Source organism: Salmo trutta, chromosome 21 (assembly GCF_901001165.1).
Source record: "Salmo trutta chromosome 21, fSalTru1.1, whole genome shotgun sequence".
NCBI lineage: Eukaryota > Metazoa > Chordata > Actinopteri > Salmoniformes > Salmonidae > Salmo > Salmo trutta.
The window spans coordinates 40,819,735-40,833,775 of NC_042977.1; the positions used below are offsets into that span (position 1 = coordinate 40,819,735).

The 14,041-nt window shown below is 44.6% G+C and overlaps 1 pseudogene; it reads left to right on the plus strand.

Moving 5' to 3' along the window:
• Positions 1-10,932, plus strand: part of LOC115156465 (G-protein-signaling modulator 2-like) — a 30,380-nt pseudogene extending 19,448 nt beyond the window's left edge.
• The last annotated feature ends 3,109 nt before the right edge of the window (positions 10,933-14,041 follow it).

Genomic DNA, 14,041 nt, shown 5'->3' on the forward strand with positions numbered 1-14,041 from the left:
ACCTTTGGGGTGTGTGTCACTATGAATGAGAGCCAGTGATCTGTTGTGGTTGTCAGGAGGACTCTGCAGCTGGCCAGACTGCTGAAGGACCGGGCTGTAGAGGCTCAGGCCTGTTACAGTCTGGGAAACACCTACACATTGCTCCAGGACTACGATAGGGCCATAGACTACCACCTCAAACACCTCATCATCGCACAGGACCTCAACGACAGGATCGGTGAGGGCCGGGCGTGCTGGAGTTTAGGAAACGCTCACACAGCCCTGGGGAACCATGACCAGGCCATGCACTTTGCTGAGAAACACCTGGAGATCTCCAAAGAGGTAGACTGCATTATCATAAAGTATCATGAGTAGGGCTGTTGCGGTGATCGAATGACCGCCACACCGGCAGTCACGAGCCATGAAAGCAGTCAAATTCCACGTGACCGTTTAGTCAAGGTAATTAGGCTTCTCCAAGCTCTGATGCTGGTCATTAGTAGCTTACCAAACTTACTAACTGCCTGGTACTCAGCACTCTATTGTCCTTCTAATCATTCTGACATCAATGAAAATGTTTTCAAAAAATCAAATGAACACTAAATGAGAGTCCATGAGCTTAGGTTGCGCAACATTTCTATAGGCTATGCAATTAGCGAGAAAACAGAGTAATGGCCTCTACTAAAAAGAGGAGGATTCCATCATTTCTATAGGCTAGGCCTACTATAGTTATTTCTCAACTTTCCTAATATTATGCACATTGCTTCACTTTACAACAGGAGCCTACCTGGCTTGCATGAAAATTTACTATTTAAGTGCATAGATGACATGTATTTTCTCCCACTGCTCCTGTTTTGAGACCGGTGCATGATAATGGACCATTCTATATCAAAACAAAATGTCCCACATATAACTCAGAAAAAAAAGAAACATCCCTTTTTCAGGACCCTGTCTTTCAAAGATAATTTGTGAAAATCCAAATAACTTCACAGATTAATTGTAAAGGGTTTCAACACTGTTTCCCATGCTTGTTCAATGAACCATAAACAATTAATGAACATGCACCTGTGGAACGGCCATTAAGACACTAACAGCTTACAGATGGTAGGCAATTGTCACAGTTATGAAAACTTAGGACACTTAAGAGGCCTTTCTACTGACTCTGAAAAACACTAAAAGAAAGATGCCCGAGGTCCCTGCTCATCTGCGTGAACGTGCCATAGGAATGCTGCAAGGAGGCATGAGGACTGCAGATGTGGCCAGGGCAATAAATTGTGGTCTGCACTGTGAGACGCCTAAGACAGAGCTACAGAAAGGAACAGCTGATCGTCCTCGCAGTGGCAGACTACGTGTAACAACACCTGCACAGAGTCAGTACATCCGAACATCAGGTACAGGATGGCAACAACTGCCCGCGTTACACCAGGAACGCACAAGCCCTCCATCAGTGCTCAGACTGTCCGCAATAGGCTAAGAGAGGCTGGACTGAGGGCTTGTAGGCCTGTTGTAAGGCAGGTCCTCGCCAGACATCAGTTGCACAAACCTACCGTCGCTAGACCAGACAGGACTGGCAAAAAATGATCTTCACTGACGAGTCGCGGTTTTGTCTCACCAGGGGTGATGGTCGGATTCGCGTTTATTGTCGAAGGAAGGTGGAGGGTCCGTCATGGTCTGGGGCGGTGTCACAGCATCATCGGACTGAGCTTGTTGTCATTGCAGGCAATCTCAACGCTGTGCGTTACAGGGAAGACCTCCTCCTCCCTGATGTAGTACCCTTCCTGCAGGCTCATCCTGACATGACCCTCCAGCATGACAATGCCACCAGCCATACTGCTTGTTCTGTGTGTGATTTCCTTCAAGACAGGAATGTCAGTGTTCTGCCATGGCCAGCGAAGAGCCCGGATCTCAATCCCATTGAGCACGTCAAGGACCTGTTGGATCGGAGGGTGAGGGCTCGGGCCATTCCCCCCAGAAATGTCTGGGAACTTGCAGGTGCCTTGGTGGAAGAGTGGGGATAACATCTCACAGCAAGAACTGGCAAATCTGGTGTAGTCCATGAGGAGGAGATGCACTGCAGTACTTAATGCAGCTGGTGGCCACACCAGATACTGACTGTTACTTTTGATTTTGACCCACCCTCCCCCCCTTTGTTCAGGGACACATTATTCAATTTCTGTTAGTCACATGTCTGTGGAACTTGTTCAGTTTATTTCTCAGTTGTTGAATCTTATGTTCATACAAATATTTGCACATGTTAAGTTTGCTGAAAATAAACACAGTTGAGTGTGAGGACGTTTCTTTTTTTGCTGAGTTTATTATTTAATTTGGGATCTATCGCATCCCACAACCGTCCCAGACTATGTTTGGAATATTTATTTCTCGCACATTATTGAATAGGTTGACTTTTGTACTATGGGGGATAGTAGATTGACATAGTGCTTTTGCTGTTCGTTAGGCATACATATCTTGTTGGTTGATTTAAAAGTAAATGTGGACAGTTCTTCCAGTATCTTTTTAATATGCACCTCGGAATTGGATGAGGACGTGCTGAGCTAAAGGGTAGAGCTGCCGCTTTCAAGGTGCGGGACTCTAACCCGGAAGCTTACAAGAAATCCCGCGTCAATACAGGGCTAAGATTGAATCATACTACACCGGCTCCAACGCTCGTCGGATGTGGCAGGGCTTGCAAACTATTACGAACTACAAAGGGAAGCACAGCCGAGAGCTGCCCAGTGACACGAGCCTACCAGACGAGCTAAATCACTTCAATGCTCGCTTCGAGGCAAGCAACACTGAGGCATGCATGAGAGCATCAGCTGTTCCGGACGACTGTGTGATCACGCTCTCCGTAGCCGACGTGAGTAAGACCTTTAAACAGGTCAACATTCACAAGGCTGCGGGGCCAAATGGATTACCAGGACGTGTGCTCCGGGCATGTGCTGACCAACTGGCAGGTGTTTTCACTGACATTTTCAACATGTCCCTGATTGTCTGTAATACCAACATAGTCCCTGTTCCCAAGAACACAAAGGCAACCTGCCTAAATGACTACAGACCCGTAGCACTCATGTCCGTAGCCATAAAGTGCTTTGAAAGGCTGGTAATGGCTCACATCAACACCATTATCCCAGAAACCCTAGACCCACTCCAATTTGCATACCGCCCAAACAGATCCACAGATGATGCAATCTCTATTGCACTCCACACAGCCCTTTCCCACCTGGACAAAAGGAACATCTATGTGAGAATGCTATTCATTGACTACAGCTCAGCGTTCAACACCATAGTACCCTCAAAGCTCATCACCAAGCTAAGGAACCTGGGACTAAACACCTCCCTCTGCAACTGGATCCTGGACTTCCTGATGGGCTGCCCCCAGGTGGTGAGGGTAGGTAGCAACACATCTGCCACGCTGATCCTGAGCTCACCAGGGGTGCGTGCTCAGTCCCCTCCTGTACTCCCTGTTCACCCGCGACTGCATGGCCAGGCACGACTCCAACACCATCATTAAGTTTGCTGACGACACAACAGTGGTAGGCCTGATCACCGACAACGACGAGACAGCCTATAGGGAGGAGGTCAGAGACCTGGCTGGGTGGTGCCAGAATAACAACCTATCCCTCAACGTAACCAAGACTAAGGAGATGATTGTGGACTACAGGAAAAGGAGCACCGAGCACGTCCCCATTCTCATCGATGGGGCTGTAGTGGAGCAGGTTGAGAGCTTCAAATTCCTTGGTGTCCACATCAACAACAAATTAGAATGGTCCAAACACACCAAGACAGTCGTGAAGAGGGCACGACAAAGCCTATTCCCCCTCACAGGAAACTAAAAAGATTTGGCATGGGTCCTGAGATCCTCAAAAGGTTCTACAGCTGCAACATCGAGAGCATCCTGACCGGCATCACTGCCTGGTACGGCAATTGCTTGGCCTCCGACCGCAAGGCACTTCAGAGGGTAGTGCGTACGGCCCAGTACATCACTGGGGCAAAGCTGCCTGCCATCCAGGACCTCTACACCAGGCGGCGTCAGAGGAAGGCCCTGAAAATTGTCAAAGACCCCAGCCACCCCAGTCATAGACTGTTCTCTCTGCTACCGCATGGCAAGCGGTACCGGAGTGCCAAGTCTAGGACAAAAAGGCTTCTCAACAGCTTTTACCCCAAGCCATGAGACTCCTGAACAGGTATTTGATTTGATTTGATTTTGATTTGATTTGTAACCAAATGGTTACCCGGACTATTTGCGTTGTGTGCCCCCCCCCGCTACTCTCTGTTTATCGTATATGCATAGTCACTTTAACTATACATTCATGTACATACTACCTCAATTGGCCCGACCAACCAGTGCTTCCGCACAACCCCCAACCCCTCTTTTTACGCTACTGCTACTCTCAGTTCATCATATATGCATAGTCACTTTAACCATACCCACATGTACATACTACCTCAATAAGCCTGACTAACCGGTGTCTGTATATAGCCTTGCTACTCTTATTTTCAAATGTCTTTTTATTGTTGTTTTATTTCTTTACTTACACACACACACACCTTTTTTTCCCGCACTATTGGTTAGAGCCTGTAAGTAAGCATTTCACTGTAAGGTCTACACCTGTTGTATTCGGCGCACGTGACAAATAAACTTTGATTTGAGTTGTGTCCCCGATGTGTCTCCGATGTGTCTGTCTTCACTTGTAGCCTGTGAGAAGTACCCGATCACGTGATGAAGAGACATGTGAGTGAGAGGTCCTTCGGAGCGTGCAGCACTCACAGGCTGACCATACTGCTCGCGTTGCAAAATAAATTAAGAAATCTGTTATTCAATTATTGCACCCACACTGCTAGCGAGCGTCTGCGTTGCCAAGGGCTAAAATAGAAATCAGTTCTATTTGACGCAGATCGCGCTGCAAGTCCTGCCTATCCCCATCTCATTGGTTTATAAAGCGGGGGTACCCACGTGCCATCTCCTCATTGGTTATACCCACGTGGGTGACTGAAAGACGAACGATGACAGTGTCGGTAAAGCATCTAATTTATGAAAGTTGCTAATTGCAATATAAAGTCAAGAGAAGAAAAAGCCTGGAAGAGAGATGATTAGAAACGATTCGGTTGACCGTTTTATGTGTGGATTAATTGGTGGAGTAGAGGGCCTTGTGCATTTCAGGTAAAATAGCAACTCAATGTTTATATCCCAGGACAAATTAGCTAGCAAGTGCAAGCTAACTCGCTAAATTGCTATAAATGTTTAATGCTTTTCGACCTGTTCCCAAATTAATATAATTGGTTCAGAGTTTGTTTTGATATTTTAACTTGCGTGTCGTGATCGCATTTGGTGTGGGGGGACAATATAAATGTATGCACGATGGTGCACGCACGCAGCCAGTTTGGGCTCTGTGTCAGGGAGAAGGGCACAAAGCAGCACTCTGGGCCAAGGGGACAACGGCCACAAAAGGCATGGCATTTTTTAGGGTGCATTACGGCCACAAAGGGGATGCCACCGTGAAATTCAAGGCATAATCAAGGCTTGTCAAATTGTGAATGAGAGACTGATGAAGTGTGTACAGCCTGCACAAAAAACAAAGCAGAGCTCATGTCTTTCAAGTTACTTTTTTCAAGTCATTATTCTCATCATGCAGGCTTAGAATGTATTAAAAATCTAAACGTATAGCCCATAGTTTGTAGAACAACTAAAGTTACATTAATAACTCTAAATTAAGCATATAGGAGTACCTATTTCTTTTAATTGCTCAACACAGATTACCGAATGTGTGCACTTCCTCAAATCTTTGGAGAAAATACACTTTCTATTTTAAAAAAGAAAGTAGGACCCAGCCACTCTTCATATAATTATTGCTGCATGGCCTTCATCAGAGAGTACAAAGAAATGATAATACAATGTCCTCTTAAGCAGCTTTTTCCAATCATCCCTGATTTCAATAGGGAGTGGTTACAGCATTCATTGGACAACACCTAGTATGCAATACTATACACATTAAAAAGTGAAATACTGTAGATATGCTATCAAAAATGCAACTCCAAGCTAGAAGCATCAGAACCCCTAGAAAGGTAGTTCAACCTTGAATAGGAGAGCCATCTATTCCATAGTACCCCAAAACACCTAGTGGACATTTTTGCTCTCTTGCCCTGAGCTATGTTTTGGACTGTTTGCTGTGTTCTAGTGTACTATGGAATAGATGGCTTTCCTCTTCTTGGTACTTTGCCCAGTCATATTTAAGGTTAGAACTTCCTTTCTAGGCGTTCTGATGCTTCTAGCTTTGAGTTGACTTTTTTGATTACACATTAAAAAGTGAAATACTGTAGATATGTTTAATATTGATCAATTAATTTTGTAACCACTCCCTCTTCAAATCAGGGCTGATTGGAAAAAGCTGTTCAGGGGAAGACATTGTCAGGGAGTACAAATAAATGATAATACAAAGGCCATGCAGCTGAAACGCGGCAGAGTTTTTAAACTTTGTTTCCATTTAACATGCCATATCAATTAAGGCATTGTAATTAATTATATGAAGAGTGCCTGGGTCCTCCTTTCTTTTTGATGACCAATTTACCTTTTTTACCAAAGAGCACCTTCTGTCTACCAACATCTACTATTGTGTACCTTAGCAGCCCTTCTCTTTCTACCTTTCTATTTTATTCAGCTTCGTTCAATTGTATTCTTCATACTATAAAATAATCTAAAATAATGGCACGGAATTGTAAGCAAATCTTGTCTGCTATATGAACAGGTGTAGCCCACAGCCATTTGGCATAGCCACATCAGGGTCTAACATAAGGACAACACAGAGTATGCTGTTCTGCTCTTCTGAACCAGACTACATTTTCTTAATTTCATGCTTCTTTAGACCTGTCTAAAATAAATATTGGATTGATTGTGAAGGTGTAGGCTATATTATTACTTTATTTTTAAATGTAGATGTTCCAAAGGTCTGCATCCGTGGCTTGTAGGAAGCAAGGAGATGCTAAATGTGTTTGTTAATTACGGTCAATTACCATGAGACTGACAGTTATTTGCTTGTCAATCACCGGCTGATGAAATTGTGTGACCGCCACAACCCTAATCATGAGACCCACCTCGTGAGTAGGACCACAATTTTATACTGAATCCTACATTTGTGGTCAGCTAAAACTCATGGTCGTAGAAACCCTATCCATATAAAAAAGTATCTGATTACAGCAAGGTCGATCCTAATTTGGTGTGTGTTTCAGACTGGGGACCGGAGTGGAGAGCTCACAGCCCGTATGAACGTGTCAGACCTGCAGATGGTCCTGGGGCTGAGCTATAGAACCAACGACTCCACCCTGTCTGAGAACCCCATCAAGGACATTGACTACAACCTGCACGGGGCCAGGCCCAGGATGGGCAGACGGCACAGCATGGAAAACCTGGAGCTCATGAAACTCACCCCAGACAAGATCAACGTAAGTTACTGGGTTCAAAGGTGCAATCTGTAACTTTCTATTCCCTAGGCTTAGTGGCAATTCAAAGTGCACTATTGGCCTGAAATGAGTGAAATTACACATTGCATCTTTCAAATGTCTTGTTTTGTATGTCAATTCTCTATTTGAGGTGTTTGTGATGTGTATTCAAAGTTTGTCTCCCCTCTCTCCAGGCTCAGAAGTGGAACAGTGACATCCTGACCAAGCAGTCTAAACCCACCCTGGCTAAGAGCTCCTCCAAGCTGTTCTTCGTCAGCCGTCTGCGGGGCAAGAAGCACAAGGCTGGGGGCTCCAGTAAAGTCCTGCAGGACACCAGTAACACCCCACAGACCCCCGCACAGGGACCACAGAAGGTTAGAGGAAAAACATGATTTATCTAGTCCTAAAGCATCTCTTAGCCATTAACCATTCTCCTAGTTCTGAAACTACTACTACTGATACTCTACTGACTACTTCTACTACTGATACTCTACTGACTACTTCTACTACTGATACTCTACTGACTACTTCTACTACTGATACTCTACTGACTACTTCTACTACTGATACTCTACTGACTACTTCTACTACTGATACTCTACTGACTACTTCTACTACTGATACTCTACTGACTACTTCTACTACTGATACTCTACTGACTACTTCTACTACTGATACTCTACTGACTACTTCTACTACTGATACTCTACTGACTACTTCTACTACTGATACTCTGACTACTTCTACTACTATACTCTTCTACTACTGACTACTTTTCTACTACTGATACTCTACTGACTACTTCTACTACAGATACTCTACGACTATACTCTACTGACTACTTCTACTACTATACTTTACTCCTGATACTCTGACTACTACTGATACTATTCTACTACTATACTCTACTGACTACTTCTACTACTATAATCTACTACTGATACTCTGACTACTTCTACTGATACTCTACTACTGATACTCTGATTACTTCTACTGATACTCTACTGACTACTTCTACTACTGATACTCTTCTGCTACTATGCTCTACTACTGATACTCTACTACTACTACTACTATACTCTGACTACTTCTGATACTCTTCTGCTACTATGCTGTACTACTATACTCTACTGACTACTACTGATACTCTACTGACTACTTCTACACTCTACTACTGATACTCTGACTACCTCTACTACTATACTGATCTCTACTACTATACTGATCTCTACTACTATACTCTACTACTACTCGACCATGCTGCTGCTACTACTACTGATACTACTACTCTACCATGCTACTAGTACTCTACTACCAATAATACGTCTACCACCACTACTATACACTACTAGTACTCTACTACCAATAATACGTCTACTACACTACTATACACTACTAGTACTCTACTATCAATAATACGTCTACCACCACTACTATACACTACTAGTACTCTACTACCAATAATACGTCTACTACTGTACTCTACTACCAATAATACGTCTACTACTACCACCACTACTATACGCTACTAGTACTCTACTACCAATAATACGTCTACTACTATACGCTACTAGTACTCTACTACCAATAATACGTCTACTACTACCACCACTACTATACGCTACTAGTACTCTACTACCAATAATACGTCTACTACTACCAATACTTCTACACCTCTACTACTTATAGCTTATTAAAGTGTGGCTATTATGCTTACACCCACATTTCATTGTGGATCAAAATAAAGTATTTAATTCTTACTCAGAGGGCCAGTCCAGACATGCTCGGGGACGAGGGCTTCTTTGACCTGCTGAGTCGTTTCCAGAGCAACAGGATGGACGACCAGCGCTGTTCCATACAGGACAAGAGCTCCTCTGACTCTCCAGCCAGAGCCATGAGGAAGTGTAAGAGTAAACACACACTGTTATGACCTTATGACTGTTTATACCCACTTCCAACAAAATCCATGGCAAAATGTGCCTTTGATCCCTCCCTCCCTCTCTCCTCCAGCTGTGTCAGAGTCAGCGGCTGTAACAGGCCTGGGTTCTGGGTCTGGTTCCCAGGGTTGCCGGTTAGAGGACGGTGGAGGTGCTGGGGGTAGTTTGCCCGTCCTTCGGGTCCACCAGAACAGAAGCCAGGCTGTCCTCAGCCACCTGATGGCCAATGCAGATAACTCTGAGCCTGATGATGACTTCTTCAACATGCTCGTCAAGTGCCAGGTGTGTATTAAATAGGGTGTTCAGTAGGTCAGGGCACATTGTAGCAAATGTTACATCTGTGTTTTACATTGAAAGGGGTCCTTTTCATATAGGTAACAGTTCCACTTTCTCCTATCCCTCCCCCAGGGTTCCCGTCTGGATGACCAGCGCTGCGCCCCTCCCCCGGCACGTGGCCCCACTGTCCCAGACGAGGACTTCTTCAGCCTCATCATGAGGTCCCAGGCCAAACGCATGGACGAGCAGCGGGTCACCCTGCCCTCCGCAGCACGGCCATGCTCCAACTGAGCCTTGCCCAAGTAGAGGGCCCCCAATGGCGGGGTGAAAACCCAGGAGAGTGGGCCTCTCTGGAGGTGAACAGTGTGGAAGAGGAAGGGTGTTTTGTATTTGTCCACGACATTCATGCTGTACTCAAGTGGATGGGGCTTTTTTACAGACTAACTTTTCAATGGTCTTTTCTGTCTGTAGCAGAGACTGTTGCTTCCAAAAATAATGGTTGTTGATAATCCTGTCCATGGTGGGATTCAGAAGCCTCATGTTTCCCAGTTGAAAGCACTGCTAGCATTAATGTAGGTGCCTATAAGGAACCACAGTGGAACATTCAGGAACTCTAAAAGAAACCCACCGAAGGGTTCTAGAATATGGAACCATCTTTCCTTATGGGGAATACTCGACCTTGCACTCTACTGGACATGTTGTGAAACTGCACAGACAAACATGAAGTCCTGAACCTACTCATCTTATGTTTTTAACAATTATGTACTCCATAGAATTTTACTACCATCATCTGAAAATGTATCTTTAGATATGAGTCATGACTGCAGTGTATTTATTCTACCATTTATTTCTAAGCTCTAGCATACTGCCGTTTCACCTCCCCTTGTGGTTGGTTTGATTTGGCACCAGGTTTTTCTGACGTAGACTAGACTGGTACAGCACTCTTTCCAGCAGGTAGCCTAGGGGTTAGAACGTTGGGCCAGTAAGCTAAAGGTTGCTGGTTCGAATCCTGAGCCGACCAGGTAAAACAAATAAAAAAATCTGCCGATGTGCTCTTGAACAAGACACTTCACCCTAATTGCGTCTGATTATTGTATTTAATTGTCTGTATGTTGGGAGTTGTGGTTATGAATGGGGGTGGGATACCTCATTTAGGTAAGGATTTACAAAAAAAAGCAGAAAATGCTCTCAGGCTTAATAATCATTGACAAAATTAATTCACCGATGGATGTGTACAGTTCCTGATGCTCTTCTGTACTTCCTATATTTTCTATGACATCAGAGGAATAAAGCTTCATTTATTTAGTATAGAAATTGTTTTGTCTTAATGGTTCACCAAACCCAAAGTTGAGTTAGCTGGAGAGGTGTCGAAGCACAGCTTTCCACAAGGCAAGGCAACTAACCTACCAAACCGTGAGGCTAGGCGTGTCATATTAATCACCTACCAAACCGTGAGGCTAGGCGTGTCATATTAATCACCTGCCAAACCGTGAGGCTAGGTGTGTCATATTAATCACCTACCAAACCGTGAGGCTAGGCGTGTCATATTAATCACATACCAAACCGTGAGGCTAGGTGTGTCATATTAATCACCTACCAAACCGTGAGGCTAGGTGTCTAATATTAATCACCTACCAAACCGTGAGGCTAGGTGTGTCATATTAATCACCTACCAAACCGTGAGGCTAGGTGTGTCATATTAATCACCTACCAAACTGTGAGGCTAGGTGTGTCATATTAATCACCTACCAAACTGAGGCTAGGTGTGTCATATTAATCGCCTACCAAACCGTGAGACTAGGTGTGTCATATTAATCACCTACCAAACCGTGAGGCTAGGCGTGTCATATTAATCACCTACCAAACCGTGAGACTAGGTGTGTAATATTAATCACCTACCAAACCGTGAGGCTAGGTGTGTCATATTAATCACCTACCAAACCGTGAGGCTAGGTGTGTTATATTAATCACCTACCAAACTGTGAGGCTAGGTGTGTCATATTAATCACCTACCAAACCGTGAGGCTAGGTGTGTTGAACCATAAATCAAATCAAATTGTATTTGTCACATACACATGGTTAGCAGATGTTGATGCGAGTGTAGCGAAGTGCTTCCAGTTCCGACAATTTTTTTTCCTAGGAAGGCGAAGCGAGGCGGCCATCTCTGTCGGCGCCGGAAGTAGGAATAAGATGTAAGCATAAAGTTCTTCAATGATACATTTCAAACTTCAGACCTTTCAGTGTGTACTAACTACAGGCCTATGCCATTGCATAGTATATCCTATCAGGCAATCACACTAGTTCAGTCAAGGGTCAGAGGCTTTTATTTAGATACCACAGCAGCGATCACACTTTCATTTCTCTTAGTCACTTTTTAAAACACGTTTTATAAAAGCTAAATACAAGAACCACCATCTTATTTCATATCAACAGAAAATCAGGACTAGACATACAATATAACAAATTATAAATAAATACATCTATTAGTTTGGCCTTATTTTAAAATGTATGAACAAAGCCTAAAACTCAAGCCTGCATCTTGATACAATAAGTGTCTGGTGCAAACGTAAGATACAGAAACAAAAAATAACAGAAGCAAAACATGGCCCTCAATACAGGTTCATAAATGTGATGTAGGGCAATGCCATGCTTTTTCTAACATTTCATTGTGCATAAGAATCCCTTTAAATGGTCAAAGACTGCCATCTAGGTAACAACCAGTAACACTGCAGAACTAAGTAAATCTATACAAGTGATTGTTGCTTACAACTTAACTGTACGCTGCATCTGGCCAAGCCAAAAAGTAGATCTGGAATTCCCTTCCATGTCGATATAAAACAAGTATTTTATTTTTACATTTGAAAGCAAGCCAATGCAAGAAACACCATATCTGCCTGAAGACAGCATTTTGCACTAAACACTTGACATTAACGTACAAGCCCCCCCCCCCCCCCCCCCAAAGCCAGCGATGCGATAGGCAAACTTGCACAGTAGCGTTAGACATCGGAAAGTTCCACATTAGGGGTATACTAGTAGTATTGATCAAAGCAACAGATTCAACTCGATAGCTGATATCCCACACTGATCACCTGATGTAATGAACCACACACACAGTCAGCAGTTTAGATCACAACATTGGTTTCTTAAATAATAGCAGCATGGTAACAAGCTGTAACAAACACACTGACTGTGCAAACTAATGAGGAATGTACATTTTGTTTCTGGAATGATGTCACAGATAAGTTCAACTTTGACCCCGAAATGGAGAGGATTGATAAAGCTTTCTTGTATTGATAAAGCTTTCTTGTGGAAACTGGATAACTCAAGGCACCATATGAAACAATGCACTGTAGCCAAACATCTCCAGCTGGTGCACTTCCCCCATTGTACCCCCCCCCCACGACACACCTGTTGAACCACTAAGTACAGGATGCATTGTACCCAGAAGCAGTGATGTGAGGGGAGCATGACATCAAACCTTAAAACATCTAAAAGATACAACCACTCGGGCTTCACTCCAGAGGGATAAACCGTTCTGTTGGTTGCAAGTGGTGAGCGAGTGTAGGGTGCATCCAGGTTGTGTATTATAGGTTATTCAAGTCCACTGTGTGTGTGCTAGGGGTTGAGTGACGGTACGGTCAGCAGAGGAGGAGAGGAAGGACAGGTCGTGTGTGTGCTAGGGGTGTGTGTGTGTGTGTACTAGGGGTTGTGTGTCCAGAGTGTGACGGTACGGTCAGCAGAGGAGGAGAGGAAGGACAGGTCGTGTGTGTGTTAGGGGTTGTGTGTGTGTACTAGGGGTTGTGTGTCCAGAGTGTGACGGTACGGTCAGCGCAGGAGGAGAGGAAGGACAGGTCGTGTGTGTGCTGGGGGTTGTGTGTGTGTGTGTGTGTGTGTTAGGGGTTGTGTGTGTGTGCTAGGAGTTGTGTGTCCAGAGTGTGACGGTACGGTCAGCGGAGGAGGAGAGGAAGGACAGGTCGTGTGTGTGTGTGTGTGTGTGTGTGTGCGCTAGGGGTTGTGTGTGTGTGCGTGCTAGGGGTTGTGTGTGTGTGTGTGCTAGGGGTTGTGTGTGTGTGTGCTAGGGGTTGTGTGTGTGTGTGTGTGTGCTAGGGATTGTGTGTCCAGAGTGTGACGGTACGGTCAGCGGAGGAGGAGAGGAAGGACAGGTCGTGTGTGTGTGCTGGGGGTTGTGTGTGTGTGTGTGTGTGTGTGTGTGTGTGTGTGTGTGTGTGTGTGTGTGCTAGGGGTTGTGTGTCCAGAGTGTGAAGGTACGGTCAGCAGAGGAGAGGAAGGACAGGTCGTGTGTGTGTGTGTGTGTGTGCTAGGGGATGTGTGTGTGTGTGTGTGCTAGGGGATGTGTGTGTGTGCTAGGGGTTGTGTGTGTGTGTGTGTGCTAGGGGTTGTGTGTGTGTGTTCTAGGG